At 29.7% G+C, this 21,373-nt stretch overlaps 1 protein-coding gene across 6 annotated transcripts in view; it reads right to left on the reverse strand.

The window, feature by feature from the left end:
- LOC119606833 (protein tincar) overlaps positions 1-19,577 on the reverse strand; it is a 37,192-nt gene extending 17,615 nt beyond the window's left edge. Inside the window, exons 1-4 of one of the 6 annotated variants that reach the window (XM_037960469.1) lie at positions 19,209-19,558; positions 13,019-13,310; positions 12,772-12,938; positions 11,467-11,554 (exon numbers count right to left, since the gene is read on the reverse strand). The gene's annotated coding sequence lies outside the window, so the exon portion shown is untranslated. Of the gene's footprint in view, positions 1-11,466; positions 11,555-12,771; positions 12,939-13,018; positions 13,311-19,208 lie in introns of all 6 variants that reach the window. The other 5 variants (XM_037960473.1, XM_037960471.1, XM_037960468.1 and 2 more) reach the window with 5 other exon arrangements.
- Between the last annotated feature and the right edge of the window lie 1,796 nt (positions 19,578-21,373).

A 21,373-nucleotide genomic window follows, 5' to 3' on the forward strand; every position in this document is an offset into this window, starting at 1 on the left:
TTTAAGGGGTGAAAATTGTACCTATTTTTGGTACTTTTTTCATAAAACATTGATTTTGGTTTATTAACTTATACATATAAATACATAATAACGGGCTCCCACTACGATGTTGCAACATTTTGGAATAGAATTTATTTCATTAATGGGTAGAAAAAAGTACCAAAAGGGGTAAAAACGGGAAATTTGATTTTATTCAATCACAATGATCCAATTTAGATAAAATTTTTAGATTTAGAAACACTAAATATGCTAATGAGGTGTTATTTGGAACCCCGGTACCAAGTGATATTTTTTGGTACTTTTTCATTCTTCATCTGGTACTTTTGAGTTTTTTTTGAGTTTGAGTTTTATATTGAAATCGAAACATGAAATTAATAATAAAGGGACTTTTCGGTACTTTTTCGTTCTACACAGGTATTTTTTTGAGTTTTCTTTAAAATTAAACCTAGAAGCACGAAATTAAGCATGTAGAGCCCGGAGTAAATGAGAATCTATAAAAGAGGACTTTTTGGTACTTTTTCGTATAGAATTTATTTCATTAATGGGTAGAAAAAAGTACCAAAAGGGGTAAAAACGGGAAATTTGATTTTATTCAATCACAATGATCCAATTTAGATAAAATTTTTAGATTTAGAAACACTAAATATGCTAATGAGGTGTTATTTGGAACCCCGGTACCAAGTGATATTTTTTGGTACTTTTTCATTCTTCATCTGGTACTTTTGAGTTTTTTTGAGTTTGAGTTTTATATTGAAATCGAAACATGAAATTAATAATAAAGGGACTTTTCGGTACTTTTTCGTTCTACACAGGTATTTTTTTTGAGTTTTCTTTAAAATTAAACCTAGAAGCACGAAATTAAGCATGTAGAGCCTGGAGTAAATGAGAATCTATAAAAGAGGACTTTTTGGTACTTCGACTGGTACTTTTTGAGTTTTCTATTAAATTTAACCTAGAAACATGAAATTAAGCATGTAGAGCCCGGAGTAAATGAGAATCTATAAAAGGGGACTTTTTGGTACTTTTTCGTTCTACAAAAGGTACTTTTTGAGTTTTCTATAAAATTTAACCTAGAAAAATAAAATTAAGCATGTAGAGCCCGGAGTAAATGGGAATCTATAAAAGGGGCATTTTTGGTACTTTTTCGTTCTTCAAAAGGTACTTTTTGAATTTCCTATAATATTGAACCTAGAAACATGAAATTAAGTATGTAGAGGATGGATTAAGTGAGAACCTATAAAAGGGGACTTTTGGTACTTTTTCGTTCATCAAAAGGTACTTTTTGGATTTTTGTCTAATATTGAACCTAGAAACGTGAAATGAAGCATGTAGAGCCCGGAGTAAATGAGAATCTAGGTTAGGTTAGGTTGATAAGAGGATGTATACTACATCAAATCCGAAGAAATACACCTAGGCCACTATCGGGCCTGTTGTGCGCTCCAATTCAAGAAAAAAAAAATTTTTTTCACTGAATGTATTATTTTTCCATGTTCAGAAACTCAGTTTCCTGGACGTAATTCCTAAGAATCTTCTAATCGGTGTTGGTTAATAATGTTATTTCCGGAATAACATCACTTCCAAGATACTTGGATCTAACTTCGACGAATGCCTGACAATGGCAAAGAAAGTGCTCCAGAGTTTCACTGTCCTCTCCACATGCTCTACATTCGTCTGAATCCGCACGTCCAATTTTGTATAGATGTGCTCGTGTTTTATAAAACTATCGTTACACGGTCACCACCCTATTTATTACATCTTTTCCATTTTTCAAGATCTACTAGGAATCCTACATTACTGTTGCCAAGAATTACAAACGCTACATTTGAAAGATCCTTTTTGGTAAGATCATGTAGACTTTGGAATTTTTTACCTTCTAACTTAAAAAGGTTTAATTTCTCCAAAAACACCTTTAAACATAATATATAAGCTTTGATGAATAACTAAAGATTTGTTAACATTTACTATGTTTTTTGTTATATTTGTTCCCAATAAGGGTTTGTTTGATTTTATTTAGCTAATGAATTTCCATCATTTTATTTATTCATTATATAATTGTAAATTTTTGTATTAATCGTATATGGCCCTAGGGCTCGATTATTTGAATAAAGAATTAAAAAAAAAATTCAATTGTCTTCTTTTTTAAAAAAAACATGCATTGTTTTGATAACAAACAGTGACGTTTTCTGTTGTTTTGTATGGCAACACTGCGAAGTTTAATCTTGTACTTAAAAACATCAAATGGTGTTAACATCGGATTAAATTTATTTTTAGATTAACTAATCTAATTATTAATTGGCATTTGATTGCCAACTCAAAACCCCGGTCTAACAAGATAATTTAATGCAGAATTATTTTTGATCTCAAAATTTAGTTCAAGTAAGTATTAAACAGTCGGAACAGTCCAACTAACTTTAAGTTGAAAAGTCATGCAGAGTCGGACAATTAACTACTGCGTAGGACATCGCCATGTTAAAATAGTCAGTTGGCTCCATTAAAAATAATACAATGATCAACCATAACTAGTTGATGAAAAAGTCGGCCTTTATTGCATTTAAAATTAGTTGAGTTGCTGGCAATGATGTGTACAGAGATACAAGACGATGCAAAATGCGGCTTGTATTCTATAGAGAATTGAATTTCCTACATTTTGGTTGAGGAATATTTTCGCATAACATTAGTTGTTTTCGAGCTATAGTGCATTGTTTTTTCATTGCATTGACATTTTCAAATCTTAATATTTTTAACTTCGATACAGATAATGTCGCATTATTTCTTTCTGATATTAGCTAAAAGTACATAATTAATTTCTGTTACCTCCCTTACACAGCATCACTCTCTGGTCCATAGTGCAGTGTCCGTCCTTCCGAAATTTCCGGTGGGGTCTGAGGTCACAATTATAAATATAATTTGAAAAAATTTTCCACTAAATTTCATTGAAATCAGACTACGACTCCAACTAGCTCTAATATAGACAACCGACTTTAATTTGTTTCCAATATTAATGTAAACCACAGTGTTTTTACTCTTTTGAAAATTCAAAAATTGTAACAAAATATTTAAAGATAAAGTCTGATTTTAATAAAATTTGGTGGTAATATTATTCTAAATGTGTGGATTGTGACCACCAATTTTTTTCTAATTCTGATCATAAATATGACCTGTAATAATATCTGAAATTATGGATAGACAAACATTGCACTATGGGTCATAGAGCGTATTTGAGATAAGTGGTGTAGCAATGTATAAGCATAACTGCTTATGAATAACGTAAAAATTATAACAAATTTGTTATTAGTACAATCTATATTAAGATTTGCAAATATTAGTGCAATGAAAAAATAATCCACTATAGCTCGAAAACAACTAATGATACCCAAAAATATTCTTGAACCAAAATGTAGAAAATTCAATTCTCTATAGAAATTAAAATAACATTAAAATGCGTACGACCCATATTAAGCAAGTTATTCGACAAAAACTAATTTTTGTATTCCTTGCTAATTATGCTACCCTACAGTACGAAAAGTGCCAATTTGCACCTTTCACTAGTTATGTTACCGCATTTCCAACTAACTAGTTACCTATGGTAAATAAAGTGGTTAATTTTATGCCTAAACGTTCACTACATTTCACCATTGTAATCAATAGTTCACATTTTATAAATTTTCGCATAAAGTTTATGAAAATAAATTGCAAATAAATTAAATGTTTTAAAAATGTCACTTTGATAGCCACATGTAGTGCTCAAAATAACCATATGGCACATTTCTGCCAAAAAGTAATACTGAAAGTGTCCGTTTCCATTTAGTGAAGCATCAACCCCAATTTCTAATATAAACCAAATTTGTTTCAAGTTTTTATTTTTATTATTTAAAAATTTTAATATTTACATATATACGGTAATTGTTTACTGAAATGTATACTTTTGTCATATAACGACTCACTACTGCCTATATATCTGGACTTTTTGATTTTTACGCAAATATACTATTTTACATCCCTAAATCAATATGGTTTTGACCATATCTCCGATTCTTATTGACCGATTTTACTGGTTTTAAACAGCTAAATTCTTAAAAGCATATCTAATTAAATTATTTAAGATTTGGATTTCCGAGATTTATGGAGCCTTCAAAAAATTAATTTTAAAAAACAGACGGACAGGCATTTTGTGCGTGAACTTTTTTAACAACCGCGAAAAAGTAATAACATAGTTTTTCACATTTCTAATGGTCTATTCGACTATGCTATGCCAACATGCATATATGCAACAAATGCAACAAACAAATAGTTATATCTCTAATGTACACCCTGTGGTTTGTGAATTTGTAAAAAATAGAATTAAAATTTCAGAGCAAATTGTAAAAAATAAATTTGGGAAATATTATTGTAATTTTATTCCAGAATTACAAACTTACGGATCTGAATTTATCCCTCATAGTTCATTTCTTACAATCTAATTTATACTTTTTCCGAAAAACTCTTGTTAGTAATAACAAGTAAAAGTCTTATATTCGGCTTTTAAGCCAGTAATGAGAGTTAAAGTAATTTTCTGAAGAGGACCTTATATTTGTTGAGATATGGACCGACCATCGTAAAATTTGGTAGAGAGATTTTCGCTTATACAAAACTTGTTTGCGTTGTATTTCATCGCTGTATTCGCATTTTAAAGCCATTAATGAGTGTTAGCCATTTTCTGTACTCATCGCTATACTCGTATTTTTAAGCCAGTAGTGAGAGTAAAAGTCATTTTCTGAAGGCGACCTTATTTGGAGGGCAGGGTCAATTTTGATCCGATCTTCGTAAAATTTGGTAGAGATTTTGGCTCATACAAAATTTGTTTATGTTAAATTTTATCGCTGTACTCGTATTTTTAAGCCATTAATAAACGTTAAAGTAATTTTCTGATGGGGACCTTATATTTTCTGATGGTGGGTAAGGTCAATTTTGGCACTATCCTCGTAAAATTTGGTTAAGAGATTTTGTCCCATACAAAACTTGTTTATGTTGAATTTCGTATTTTTAAGTTATTAGTGAGCGTTAAATTTATTTTCTGACCTTATATTAGGAGTAGGGTCAATTATCGATCGTCGTAAAAGTTGGTAGAAATATTTAAGCTCATTCAAAACTTGTTTATGTTGAATTTCATCGCTGTATTCGTTTTTTAAAGGTGGAAGTTCCCAACACGCTATGAGGCGGCAACGCGTTTTACGCTTTTCAAACTTTTCGCGCTTACAAGCTGCAAGTTATGTTTTTTAAGAATATTGCTTCAAATATCCAAATTTTAAGTTTTTGTTTATTTTTTAATATTTTTCTTTCATTGTTGGTGAATTTTATTTCATTTTAGTTTATTCTTATTCTACACAAAACAAAATACAACCTTCAAAATCAGCTGCCGACGCCTCAAAAGTTGAAAGCGTTACAAACTACAGTGTGTAACCACTACTTTGTGGTGTAACTCTTATATGGGGGGTAGGGTCAATTTTTATCCGATCTTTGGCAGAAAGATTTTGGTTCATACAAAACTTGTTTGTATTGAATTTCATCGGTGTACTCGTATTTTTAAGCCATTAGTAAGCATAAAAATTATTTTCTGATGGGCCCTTATATAGGGGTAGGGTCAATTTTGGTCCGATCTTCGTAAAATTTGGTAGAAAGATTTTGGCTCATACAAAACTGAATTTCATTTTGGGTCAATTTTGGCCTATGTCCGTAATAATTAAGAATTTAGGTTCTGGAGTCACAAAAACTGACTTACGCTAAATTTTTCGCATTTGCTTCATAATCAACGAATTTGTGAATATTTGAAGCTTTTTATACAATATTCCGAGTTGCACATTTGTATGTATATATATTCCTTTTGGGGTCTATGATGTGTTACACACGGAATGACAACATCAATATACCCCCATCGTTTTTGATGGTGGGTATAAATGCCATTTTTATTCAACAAGATTTAAGATTATTGCAACGTTATTTTTAATATTTTTGTGACAGAAATCCATTGCTATAGTGTTGTGGGGAAGACCAGTAAAGTTTGTTATATAAACAAGTGAGAGTGTTATATTCGGCTTTACCGAATCTCATATACCTACCATCAATCCGTATGCCATCAGGGTGATATTACTCATCAAATTAACTGAAGAGGACCTTATATGAGAGATAGGGTTAATTATTGACCATTTTTCATAATTTTTTAGACCAATTTTGGTTCATATAAAACATCTTTATATCGAATATCACTTCCCGACACTTTCCGCATGAAATTCGGTAGGAAGATTTACTTTCCTATAAATGTTTCTTATATCAAATTTCATAACTGTTCATGTATTTTTAAGTCAGCAATGATCGTTAAAGTAATTTTCTTATGGATCGATCCTCAATACATTTGGTAGAGAGATTTTAACTCGTAAGCCAGTAATGAGCTTTCATTTTCTTAAGGGGATCTTATATGGGGGTCAATCATATGCAGATTCTCATTTAAGGTTTTGGTTCGCAATTCACTTGGGTCGAATTTCATCGCTTTAATCGTATTTTTAAGCCAGTAATGATCGTTTAAGTAATTTTTTAAAGGGGACCTTTTATGGGGGGTAGGGTAAATTATGGACCGATCCACATAAAGTTTCATAGAGAAGTTTTGGCTTCATTGAAACTTAAATGTGTCGAATTTCATCACTATACTCGTATTTTTAAGCCAGTAATGAGCGTTAAAGTCATTTTCAGAAGGGGACCTTATATGGGGGGTAGGATCAATTATGGACCTTTGGTGCAAAGGTTTTGGCTCCTAAGAAACTTACTTGTGTCAAATTTCTTTGCTATACACGTATTTTTACGTTAATAATGAGCGTTAAAGTCATTTTCTAAAGGGGACCTTATATGGGGGGTAGGGTCAATTATGGACCGATCCACATGAAATTTGGTAGATATTGGCTTGCATGAGACTTATGTGTGTCGAATTTCATCGCTATATTCGTATTTTTAAGCCAGTAATCAGCATTATAGTCATTTTCAAAAGGGGACCTTATATGGGGGGTAGGGCCAATTGTGGTCCTATGTCCGCCATAATGCAGAATTTTATTTCAGAAGTCAATAAACTGATTTATGCGAAATTTTGTGGCATTTGCTTCACAAACAACTAATATATTTTTACACAATATTCCGTGGGGTACATTTGTATGGGGCTATGTGAAATCGTTGACCGATTTTGCCCATTTTCAATTCCAAACATTTATGATCAATAAGAAATATTTTGGGAAAATTTCATCTCAATATCACTTTTTTTTGTAGACGCTATCGTGCCAACAACAGACAGACGAACGAACATAGCTAGATCATCTTAGAATCTTACGAGGTTCCAGAATATATATACTTTATGGGGTCTGTGAACAATATTTCGATGTGTTACACACGGAATGACAAAATCAATATACGCCCCATCTTTTTGATGGTGGGTATAATAACTAGAAACCGAGCTTACGAATACACTCAATTAAACAATAAACGTTTTTTTAGAAGCGTAAACGTAAACGTAAAATTGTCTTCTCTTTAGGATATTTTCTTGAAAACGGTCCAGCTTATGAACGGGCAACACTGAACCCAAAATATTTGGGAAACAATTTTGTATATTTTGAGAAGCACCTTTTTTGTGAGTCCGTCTATTACACAAACATATGATTATAATATAAACAATCGACATAATGTTTCATTATATACATATGTACATACATATACATGTATCTACATTCATACATATTGTTGAACAAAATTGTTGAACAAAAATTAAAAATCCTATATTTGGATGACGAAAGATTATATGTTGTTTGTAAAGTATGATCAATTATTTTTTGCTGGGTTATAACATTAGGTGTGTTCGCGTACTTTCCAGTAAAAAATATACAGTAACTTTATGATAGAGAGCACACAATTTTTAATTTGCTCTCAAATAAAAATATTTACTAAAAAGTACGCGAACGCCAATTTGCAAAAAATTGCAAGATTTTGTTTATAAACAAAGTTTGGTAATGCGCTTTTGCAGAAATCTCAATCGCTAACAAAACACCAAAAAAACAAGTAAGAGTGCTATATTCGGCTATGCCGAATCTTATATACCCTTCACCACAGTGTATTTAAAAAATATCAATTCTATAAAATTTTAATTTATTTCATTTTCCCGTTTATATCATTATTATAGCAATAGCAAAACGAACAACAACGCTAAACGAAATAAACACAAAAAAACATACGAAACGAAATACACAAAAAAACAAAAACAAAATACACAAGGCAATTAAACCAACAGATATCCAAACATACATTATTTTGGTCCAGTGGGACTTTTATATTACAATGAATTTTAATAAATAAATAAACAAACATACGAAACTTAATACACCAAAAAACAAAAACAATATACACAAGGCAATGAAACATACGAAACGAAATACTCACAAAAAAGCAAATACAAAATACACAACGCAAAGAAAACAACAGACATCCAAACATACGAAACTGAATGCACCAAGAAACAAAAACAATATACACAAGCCAATGAAACACACAGCCATCCAAACATATGAAACGAAATACACAATGAATAAGCAGTGTCGTTGCTTATATCAAAGCATGAAAAAAATTGTCTTTTTTATGAAATTTTCAGAGGTTGTCTCGGATTTTTGCTCATATCTCCGGTATTTATGGACAGATTTTGCTAATTTTAAATAGCGATCTTCCCGAAAGCATGTCTAACAGAATTATTGAAGATTCGGATGTCGCCGATATCTGGGGTCCTCTAAAAACTGATTTCAACAAACAGACAGGCGGACAGACAGACAGACGGACATGGCTTAATCGACTCTGCTATCTATAAGGATCCAGAATATATATACTTTATAGGGTCTGAAAATTTATATTATAGAAATTACAAACGGAATGACACGGTAGACTATCATATATGTTAAAATAGGCAACTTAAATCAATATTACAGATAATTTCATTAATACATAAGAAGCTGACTACAAAAATGAATTGCTTATATGTACATATGTGTGTGTAAATAACTTCGTATATGATAATATCTATTAGCGCTGTATAATTTTAAAAATTCGTTGCAATCTTTAAGAAAAAAGTAATAAATACATTAAATCGCATTAGTGGATGCATATTCAAAAAGCTGCGTTTTAAATGTTGTAAATCGTAAATCAAAACATCTAAGAACTCGAGGAAGAGAGTTCCAATGTTTAGCAACTCGCAAATGAAAAGATCTTTCGTAAGTGGTTCGATTTATTATAGGAATTAAAATTTGAGGATTTCTGTCAGAATGCAAAAATTCAAAAGTATTTCTAACATATTCAGGGCAATTAGCTATTACTACCTTATAAAAGAACAATAACAAACGGATTTGAACAAAATTCATAAAAGAGCAACCCAAGAAATCTCTAACATAGTCAGACACATGATCATGCATTTTTAATTGATAGACATAACGTATTATTCTGTTAAAAAGTAGTAAACACTTATTAAACTCCTGAGCATTACATCCAGAATAAACTTCAATACAATACAATAGTTTTTCGAATAGAAAGTGGTAAATACAAATTTAAGGAATATAATTTCCTTAGAGTAAAATTAATTTTAGAGTTCAGAAAATTAATATGTTGGGAAAAAGTTAGATGTTTATCCAGCTAAATACCGAGACATTTGATACATTCAACGAACTCAATAGATTCATCATCAACTGTAATAGATAAATGCACTTCGGAACCATGCGGTTTAAAAAGCATAGCTTTTTTTTCCAGAAACATTAGATAATATAAGATTTATATCATATTGAAACACATCAAGAAGCTGAAGATGACCAGAAAATAAAAGTTGTATATCATCTGCAAAGAGAAAAGCCTCACATTCAAAACCTTGTAGTAAATTAAAGAAATCATTAATGTAAAGCATAAAAAGTAAAGGTCCTATAACTGAACCCTGTGGGACACCACTAGTTACAGGTAAACACCTTGAATTTGCATCACCGCAATGTACGTATTGGTGGCGGTCAGTCAAATACGAATATAGTAATCTACAGGCCGATACAGAAAAACCAAAATAAATAGAAAGTTTCCGAATTAAAATAGCATAACTTATATAATCAAAGGCTTTAGATAAGTCAAGTGACATCAATACGCCTACATTACACTTGTCCACTATATGCCTGACAGAATCGGTAAGACTAATCAAAAGAGAAGTAGTGCTGTAATAAGCACGGAACCCGGATTGAAAAGGGTTTAACATTGCATTCGTATTTAAAAATTTCATAATTTCTTTGGTTTTTTACTTGGGAAAAAATATCCAGTAAAATCAAAAAATTCTCTATCAACGAACTGTCATTTTTATCGCTCTCTTACTCTCTCGTTGCAAGTTTTCAAAATTACGCGAACAGACCTATTATAAATTAGACAGTCGAATTCTGATTCCAAATTCCTATAATAAGAATAAAAATTAGTTTTGTTCTGGTCTTTCATGAAAAAATATTAGTTATATCTATTTTTCGAAATTTATATCTTGTCATATGAAATCCAAAAAGCCCTAAGTTATAAAAAATCAAAATCTACTGTTTGATTGAAAATGATGCACCATACCAAATACATGTTCGTGCAAAGATTTACACAATTACAATTAAAAGCAAGTAAGAAAGAGTTCAATATTCGCCTTTGCGAATCGTATATACTCTTCACCATAGTGTGTTTAAAATAGTTCAATTTTATAACATTTCAATTTATTTTATATTTTCGAACTCTACCATTACTTATGTTGTTATTGCTAAATTTAGCAAGAACAAAACATTCATCAACAACTAACACCAAACAAAACACACAAAAAACAACATAATACGCAAAGAAAAACAACAAAACACGCAAAAACATACATATGTATATAGGTTTTTTAAATAAGCTTGGTTGGTTGTTGTTGGTTTTTTATTCAAAGCATGCACTAAAATTCTCTTTTTTTATGAAATTTTCAGAGGTTGTCTCGGATTATTGCTTATATATCCGTTATTTATGGATGGATTTTGCTGATTTTAAATAGGAAACTTCTCGTAAGCATGTCTGACAGAATTATTAAAGATTCAAATCTCGTAGATATCTGGAGTCTTCTTAAAACTGATTTCAACAGGCACACAGACGGACAGACGGACATTGCTAAATCGTCTCCACTATCTATAAGGACCCAGAATATATATACTTTATTGGGTCGGAAATTTATATTATAGAAATTATGAACGGAATAACAAACTTATACATATATACCCTCCTTGTGATTTACAGATTATTTTAACAGCTATAGATAGAATTGTTTCAAAGAAAAATTCCTATTTTCGAAAATCTTTATGAAAACAAAGAATCCTTATGCCTTCCATGTTTCGGCCTATTTGACCACCAAAAACCGATTTGAATTTAGTTAAAAATGTTAAATCTTACTCTTTTTTAATGTAACTCAGACCCTTTTTGGTTTCAGAAAAAACAAATTCTCAACAAACACCATACATTTTTCTTCTTTTTGCTTCCCCTGAAAAACATTTTCAAAACTTGGAAGTATTGTTATCCATGTTTAATTTTTTAGTAGGTATGTATGTAATCTATCGCTACTTGATGATAATTATACTTATTTAAATTTGTACTGAAAGTTTAAACTTCGAAAAAAAAAAAAACTTATTAATTAGCCTAATAAGCGTGTCATTGCGAGAATATGGCTAATTTTTAGCATCCGAATATCTGATTTTGACCGTTTCTACAAATAAGATTAGATCTAGTTCAAAGTTATCAAAAAAGGACATCCCTCCAATTACAAGTTAATTTAAAATTCACTGGTTTATCTCCAAAATTGGATTTACTTAAAGTACGTTTGTGGTGAAAATTCTAAATCATTTTCCTCACTTTTTTGCTGGGCATAACAAATAATAATGGAAGTCATACTTTACAAATGATACCTTAACACATCTAAATATTTATAATTCAAGAATATCCCAGCAAAAAAATTCAGTAGTGCAAACCCAGCAAGAAGTTACATGACAAAGATGCTGTTTAATCAATCATGTTTGAGTTAAAATGTTACTTGTATTTTGTTACAATAACAAAATACAAATAAAATTTTAACTCAAAGTGCTCGCACGCTATCTTGAAACAGGACCTAAATATAGGAAAATATTAAAATAATATTAATAATCAAAATTTTTTCTAATAACACATAAATATAATTTGATTAAATTAACAATCTAAATTAATTTTTGAAGTTTTGATGAAATCGTAAACTGCAGAAGAGGCTGAATTTAGCAAGGTATTTGGATATACTTCAAAGTTTTCAAAAACGAACAACATCCCTCCAATGACAAGCTAATGTAAAATTCCTTGGTTTTTCAAAAAAAATCAACATATTTTTCCTTATTTTTTGCTGCGTACATACATATGTATGTACACATTTTGTTTCCCTTGATTTTATTGCAAATTCTGTATAACAGCTTTATGCCAGCAGGTGGCTCTTGCAATTACCTGTTATACAAAGTATAAAATCAGATATACATAATAAACTCAACAACTGTCGTTTGCTTTGACTTTATTTACTACTACATATATATACATACATATGTATGTTTGTGTGTATATATTTAAAAATTCCTTTTTAAATATTTGGCAAAACTTGCACCTGTTCCCAAAAAGCTAGACTTATTTTTTCATATGAATAATGAATAATACGAAAAACCAGATTTCTTTAAAAAATCATATTACCTTAGGGCCAATCTTTGGATGATCGAATAGTGATTGTAACCATTAATTTTTAATTTAAAATTAATCCTCGAAATTAGCTTTGAATACTTAGTTAGTTAATTTTGTTTGCTAGTTTAAGTATCCAATGGTGGTTTAAACTTGAGCAAGAAATGCAAAAGTCTAAATAGCTGATGCAAAAAAATTAATACAATTAAATATTATTATTTAATTAATACAATTTTTATAAAAGTGCATTCGTTTTACTTACCTCGTTTGAGGTTGGTGGAGACCAAATAATACTTTTTATTAATTTATTGTTCAGGGCTCCAACTTGGGACGTGGGATAACTGCGATTTTGAATTACAGCATTAAAAAAGTAATGATAGAGGCGGGAAAAATAAAATAAATTTAAATTTTATAAAATTAAACGAATATACCCTCCGACTTGTTTATTAAAGAATTTGATTAGTACACTCAAACCTCGTTTTATGCGATTAATTCGTTTCGCAAAAAATCGTATAGTTCGCACAAAACAAAACACTAACACCATACAAAATTCACTAATTGGTATTTAAATAAAAGAGCGCACATTTTCAAATTAATATCTTTAAGCCCTGTTAACTCCACCTCATTATCGTTTAACCTGAATATCTGCCGGTTAAAATATTTTTTGTATGAAAACATTCAATTTAACCTTACGATAAAATATAACCACCAATTAAGATAACGGGATAAAAGTCAAAATCGCATATAAAAATCAATATCAATTTAATAGAAAATGAAAGCACATCAACAACAAAATACCAATTCCAAATAATAAAGAAAATGCAGCTATATATATAAAAATGAATTTGTGTTTATTTGTTTGTTTGAAGTCTATGGATGACTAAACGGCTGGACCCATTTCATTAAAATTTTCAGAGAACCTTCCTGTATGTTTGGAAAGAATTATAGACTACTTTTTATTTCGGAATATCAAGCAGGCTAAATGCCACGCCCACATACAAAAATATCTCAGAAACAGCAATAGCTAGGGTCCTCAAATTTTATATGGACAATTTTGTCATCCATGTGAAGATTTGTGTATAAAATGCCGGATTGGCAATAGAGGAATTGCCCCTCCCATATAAAGAGAATGGTAAATCAGCACAAGAAAATGAATGAATTAAATGCAAAAATTCATATATCCGAGAAACGTTAAAATACATATGATTATTTGGGAATATGGTTGAGCTTACAATAGTGGGCGTTGCACCTCCCATATAAATTTAATACTACAGTGAATTTAAAATTTAATTTAAAAGTATATTTCGTCAAATTATAGGTCAAGTTATCGGTTTATATAGACACACAGATGGACAGTCTCAGAAAGTTATTGAGCCGATACTTTAAGGTGGGTATAGGACCAATGTAAATATGAAATTTATTTTAAAAATATTTAAACACAATTTATGTTAGAAAAATTATAAAGTATGCAATAAAAATTTTAGAAATGTGCAATTTAAAGCAAAAAATGCAATTTATGCATTTATAACAAAATATGCAACAACGAATCGATGCCATTTTGTAGCAAATTCTTTGATTCGAAAAGAAAAATAGTTAAAAGTTATTTTTAGTTACTGACTACAAACATTAATTTGCATAGAAATCCTTGCCCTGAGAATAAGATATGGACACTTCAAAAATGTAGAACGCGAAGTCGAACACACTTAAAGTGATAGGAAAATAAAAAACCAATTTGGAAATAGGCTTTACTTATAATCACTCGATTTTTTCCGTCAAGATGTTTATGTTGTTTCTGTTGCTCCTTTGATAATATGTATATGATACAAACACTTAAATAAAAAGGAGTAAGAAAGTTAGTTTATAAATTGTAATATTGCTTCTCTGCGCTAAGCGAGATTTTGGCGGCCAAAAGTAAAAAAAACAGTTTTTTACGAATATCCTACTTATTATGCGTCGTACGTGTTCTGATCCTATTATTATTTATATTTTAGTTCAAGACTATTGTTACTAAATATTTAAAGATAAAGTCTGATTTTAATAAAATTTGGTGGGAATATTACTCTAAATATGTGAATTCTGACCACTATTGTTTTTATAATAATCTATATATGTATATATAAGTGAATGTGTGTTTGTATGTCTGTTTGTGTAATTAAGAATAAAACAAAATGCTTAAAAGTGATGAGAAGAATATAATAAATCTAAATTACACCAATTTATTGGGAAATATTTGCCATTAATTAATTTTAACATAACTTGCCCGTTTAATTACAAATGGGCTGTTTTTAAAGCTTATTTTTACTTAAAAAATAAAAATTTTCAAAAATACTTCCAATTTTTTCCAATAGAGTCCTAAAATTTTTTACGGACAACTTTGATATCCACATGAATATTTGTTGACAAAATGGGCGGAATGGCTATAGTGGGCGTGGCACCTTACATATTAAGAAAATATTAAATCAGTATATTTGAGAAAATATAACAGTTAGAGTCCTAAAATTTTGTCGCAGCCATTTTAGTGTCAATTTAAGACAAAAAGTGGGCGGACTACCAGCAGAGGGCGTGGCACCTCTTATATGAATTATTAATGGGCGGAATGGCTATAGTGGGCGTGGCACCTTACATATTAAGAAAATATTAAATCAGTATATTTGAGAAAATATAACAGTTAGAGTCCTAAAATTTTGTCGCAGCCATTTTAGTGTCAATTTAAGACAAAAGGTGGGCAGACTACCAGCAGAGGGCGTGGCACCTCTTATATGAATTAAATAAAAAAATCGTTTATCTTGGAAACTATTAGAGTTAGAATCTTCAAATTTTGCACGAAGAACTTTAACATCATGTAAACATTTTGAGTAATAAATTGGCGGACTACCAATAGGGGATGCGGCACCTCCCATATGAATTAAATACAAAAATTCGTTTATCTGGGAAATTAATAGAACTAGATTATTAAAATTTTCAAGAAGAACTACAGTGCCGGAAAAAAATAGAAACAAGAAATTTTTTCAGTGGAAAATCAATTTTCTGCCAAACTACAAACACCATTTCCGACAAATACCTCCATAAATTTTATACTGGGAAGAGGTCTGACTTTTTTTAAAAGCTTATATGAAGTAGGTGATCGTAAAGATTTAAGAAGTTATACCTTTCATCCATGTTCTACGTATCCGCACATTGTTTTGGGTCATCTTTTTACGATAATTATTAAAGAACTTTTTCTTATCTTTAATTTGCAAAATAATTTTTTAACTTGTTTTAAGTTTAAGTTGAAAAAACAATCTGAGAAAATCTGTATTTGGAATTACATTTTAATTTTTTAATGAAAAAAGCAACTTTAGTGTTTTTTATTAAAGTGTTATTTAATGTTGATGGAAACAAAATGCATTTTCTGTAGCTCTGAAGTATGGCCTACAATTTAAAATTTTGTTTGCATTTAAAAATTTGTTAAAATGCAACATCAAAATAAATAGTTTTGGCCAAAGAAAGTGGTCGTCTGAACCATAGTGCAGTCGAAGTACGATAAAGTACCAATAAGTCCCCTATAATAGATTCTAATTTACTCCAGGCTTTACATGCTTGATTTCATGCTTCTAGGTGCAATTTTATAGAAAACTCAAAATGTACCAGGCGAAGGACGAAAAAGTCCCCTTTTATACATTTATTTATTTTTATTTATTCATTTATTTTGTAATATTAAGCCTTCACGGCCAAAATAACAATATTACATAGTAATAATAAAAATCTGAGATCAATAAATAGTAATACATATAATTAAATATAATATACTCCGGGTTCTACATGCTTAATTTCATGTTTCTAGGTTTAATTTTAAAGAAAACTTAAAAAATCTGTTTATAACAAAAAGCATCGAAAAGTATCTTATTATTAATTTCATGTTTCGATGTTAATATCATAGAAAACTCAAAAAATACCAGTTGGAGAATGAAAAATATTACTTGGTACCGGGACTCCAAATAACACTCCAGTAGCATATTAGTGTTTCTAAATAAAAAAATATCTAAATTGGATCATTGTTTGAATAAAATCAAATTTCCCGCATTTACCCCTTTTGGCACCCTTTACCTCTTTTGGTACTCCCCATTAACAAAATAAAAATTCAATTCCAAAAAGTTGCAACTACATAGTGGGAGCCCGGTATTATGTACTCATATGTATAAGTTAATAAATCAAAAAACAATGTTTTATGAAAAAATTACCAAAAATAGATACAATTTTCACCCCTTTAAACGTCCGAATATCAAAAAGTACGAAATTCATATTTATACCCTTCACCTTCGTGAGAAGGGTATATATAAGTTTGTCATTCCGTTTGTAATTTTTACAATATAATTTTCCGATCCCATAAAGTATACATATATATTCTGGATCCTTATAGGTAGCGGAGTTGATTAAGCTATGTCCGTCTGTGTGTCTGTCCGTCTGTGTCTTTGTTGAAATCAGTTTTTAGAGGACCCCAGATATCGGCGAGATCCGAATCTTCAATAATTCTGTTAGACATGGTTTCGAGAAGATCGCTATTAAAAAATTAACAAAATCGGTCCATAAATACCGGAGATATGAGCAAAAATCCGAGACAACCTCTGAAAATTTCTTAAAAAATACAATTTTTTCATGCTTTGATATACAACAACAACACTGCTTATTCATTGAGTATTTCGTTTCATATGTTTGGATGGCTGTGTGTTTTATTGCCTTGTGTATATTGTTTTTGTTTCTTGGTACATTCAGTTTCGTATGTTTGGATGTCTGTTGGTTTCATTGCCTTGTGTATTTTGTTTTTGCTTTTTTTGAGTATTTCGTTTCGTATGTTTCATTGCCTTGTGTATATTGTTTTTGTTTTTGGTGTATTCAGTTTCCTATGTTTGGATGTCTGTTGGTTTTATTGCCTTGTGTATTTTGTTTTTTGTGTGTTTATTTCGTTTAGCGTTGTTGTTGTTCGTTTTGCTGTTGCTATAATAATGATATAAACGGGAAAATGAAATAAATTAAAATTTTATAGAATTGATATTTTTTAAATACACTGTGGTGAAGGGTATATAAGATTCGGCACAGCCGAATATAGCACTCTTACTTGTTTTATTTTATAGTTAAGTTATGAAAAAGTACCAAAATACAGTTTTTACCCGTTTATTCCCTAAAGGGCCGAATTTGAAAAAAGTATCTGACACCTGTCCGCTTATTTTTTAAATGAACTACGATAAGCTTTAAACAGTTTTTGAATCTTTTCTAGTTTAGGAGATATGAGGTTACCGAATTTACCCGTTTTTACCCTTTACTTTTCACTTATTGCTCCTAGAAAAAATTGTCCAAAGGAGTTCAGATAGCAATTTCTTCAATGTTTCCAAAAACAATTTTTTTAATGTTTTAAAATTTACAATTTTTTTAATAATATAAACATATATATTTTTTTTTTTTGCTCAAACGAAAGCTTAGACAATTTCCTTTAAGGGCTTTATAGTCCCATAATAGGATGCGAGTGGGATATGTATCAAAAAAATATTTTTTAACTTAAAAATAAGATTTTTTTTCAATATTTGTCACTTAAATCTGTTTACTCTAAAGAAAGCTTAGTCCATTTCCTTTATGAGCTTTATAGTAATATAGTGGGATACAAGGGGCTTATGTAAAAAAATAATATTTTAACTCCAAAACATTGCTTCTTAGTTCAAATATTTTTTTATAGATATCTCACTAAGTATCCACAAAGCTCTTAAAGGAAATGTTCTAAGCTTTCATTTGAGCAAAAAAAAAAAAAACAACAAAAACGTTCATTTTGAAAAAAAAGCGAAAAATATTGAAAAAAAATCTTATTCTTAAGTTAAAAAAATATTTTTTTTTATAGAAATCCCACTGGTTATAGAAATATGACCATATGTATTGAAAAAAATTAAAAACATGAAAAAAATAGTTTGTACCTATTAGAAATTAGTATTGGTACCAGATGTTTTTGATTCCAATTGACCTAAAAAACATTTACATTACTTATACAATATTAGCCATCATCATTAAATTGACAGTTTTCATACAAAAATTGTTTAAACCGGCAGATTATCTAAAATGTTAACCCGAGGTGGTGTTAACGGTTCTTTGTGTGGTTAGCCTTTGTTGACTAGTAATCTAATGTAAACGATTTACCGGTAATTTTTTCAATTCATACAGTAAAATTTAAAATGCCGGCTAATATTAACGTATGTATGTATATTTAGATACACGTATATGAATGTACGGGCATATGTATACACTCGGTTGCATTAAATGTGAAATTTATAAAAGGAAAACAAAAACTATTTTTGCATGCAATATTTAAGAAATATACATATGTATGTATGTATGTATAAATATGTAAAAGGATGCGGAAAATACGACATCATAAATATTAATTAATTTTTAAACGATCTTTATAATTCAAACTTACGAATAGAACCTACCAGACATTTATTTAAAAACATTTGAAGAAATTTTATTCTATGACATTTTATCCATAAGAAAGTTTTTTCTTTATTTTAGTATAGAATACATACAGATATTTTTCACTTAGTTACATACATATGTATGTATCCTTTCACATAATATTTTACAATATTTCACTACTTTCAAGATTTATTTAAAAACACTGAATTCATATTTATTTACTACATTTTCGGTTTTTAAAAATTTAATAATTAGCTTGATTTTTATTATTAAATATATTTATTAAAATTCTTATGTATTATTTGTATAAATGAAAAGTTATGTATCCGCCGCAAGATACCGTCAGAGACCTGCGCCGGCAAAGATTAACGTCTTATGCGACTGTCGCTATAATTATCATCGGCGGCTTAAAAACGGATGTAATAGGTTAAGTTTGCAGCAGGATACACTCTGGTTTGTTGTGTGAAACAGAAAGTGTGAACAGAAAGTGGAATTTTGGAAGAAAATATGTTGAACAATCGGGATTTTATGCAAGTCTTATAGTAAAATAGCGATGTATAAAATTTAATGTAATAATATTAATAAAAAAGAGAAATCTAGCTGTACGGATTTTTTTGTACTCGGAAACTTGTTTTGTTTTGATATTCTCATTCTCAAAAAAAGATTGCCTGTCTAGACCGGTATTTGGTTGATAGGGATTTTTTATTTTACTGGATATTTTTTCTCCAGTAAACGATATCAAACATATTTTACAACATATGGTTGATATTTGAAAATGTAAACAAACCAAACAAAAATTTGGTGAATTTGACATTTTTTTAAAGAAAAAATTAAATTAACACATGAATATTAAAAAAATTATTTGTAATTGGATTTATTTGAATTTTATTTATCATAAATTAGTTTTTAAATGAGTTTGTTTGTTGTGAAAAATCCTAACAAACAATGTCAATCTAGCGTTTTAAAACAATTTTTTATGCGACTTCGTGCAAAATTTTATTTTTATACCCTTCACCTTCGTGAGAAGGGTATATACATATAAGTTTGTCATTCCGTTTGTAATTTCTATAATATAATTTTCCGACCCTATAAAGTATATTTATTCTGGATCCTTATAGATAGCGGAGTCCATTAAGCCATGTCCGTCTGTCTGTCTGTTTGTTGAAATTAGTTTCGATATCGGCGAGATCCGAATCTTCAATAATTCTGTTAGACATGTTTTCGGGAAGATCGCTATTTAAAATCAGCAAAATCGGTCCATAAATACCGGAGATATGAGCAAAAATTCGAGGCAACCTCTGAAAATTTCATAAAAAAGTCAATTTTTTTTCATGCTTTGATATAAGCAACAACAACACTGCTTTTTCATTGAGTATTTCGTTTCATATGTTTTGATGGCTGTGCGTTTCTTTGCCTTGTGTATATTGTTTTTGTTTCTTGGTGCATTCAGTTTCGTATGTTTGGATGTCTGTTGGTTTCATGTATTTTGTTTTTGCTTTTTTTTTTGAGTATTTCGTTTCGTATGTTTCATTGCCTTGTGTATATTGTTTTTGTTTTTTGGTGTATTCTGTTTCGTATGTTTATTTATTTATTTATTTATTAAAATTCATTGTAATATAAAAGTCCCACTGGACCAAAATAATGTATGTTTGGATGTCTGTTGGTTTAATTGCCTTGTGTATTTTGTTTTTGTTTTTTTGTGTATTTCGTTTTGTATGTTTTTTTGTGTGTTTATTTCGTTTAGCGTTGTTGTTCGTTTTGCTATTGCTATAATAATGATATAAACGGGAAAATGAAATAAATTAAAATTTTATAGAATTAATATTTTTTAAATACACTGTGGTGAAGGGTATATAAGATTCGGCACAGCCGAATATAGCACCACAAAGTATACAGAGCTGTCACTTTTGACATTTAAAAAAGTCTAAAATCAGCTTTTGTTTGATTTTGAAATTGTTTGGTGAGAAGAGGTATATAAAATACAGCTAAAAAAAATTATTGAATTCGTTTTGTGCGAAAGAGAGGGAAATAGTTTTTTGCTCGTGACGCCTCTGTATACCCTGTGATAGCACTCTTACTTGTTTTAATAGTATGTTTGTAACATGATGTTTTGAAACAGTAATATATATTTTTAATAGTATTATTTGATTTGTTAACTGTGAATACCCGTTTATTTATAAGA

The sequence above is a fragment of the Lucilia sericata genome, unplaced genomic scaffold, assembly GCF_015586225.1.
Source record: "Lucilia sericata isolate MDLA Ls3-8-SP2 unplaced genomic scaffold, ASM1558622v1 Contig000627F_arrow, whole genome shotgun sequence".
In the NCBI taxonomy this organism is placed as follows: Eukaryota; Metazoa; Arthropoda; class Insecta; order Diptera; family Calliphoridae; genus Lucilia; species Lucilia sericata.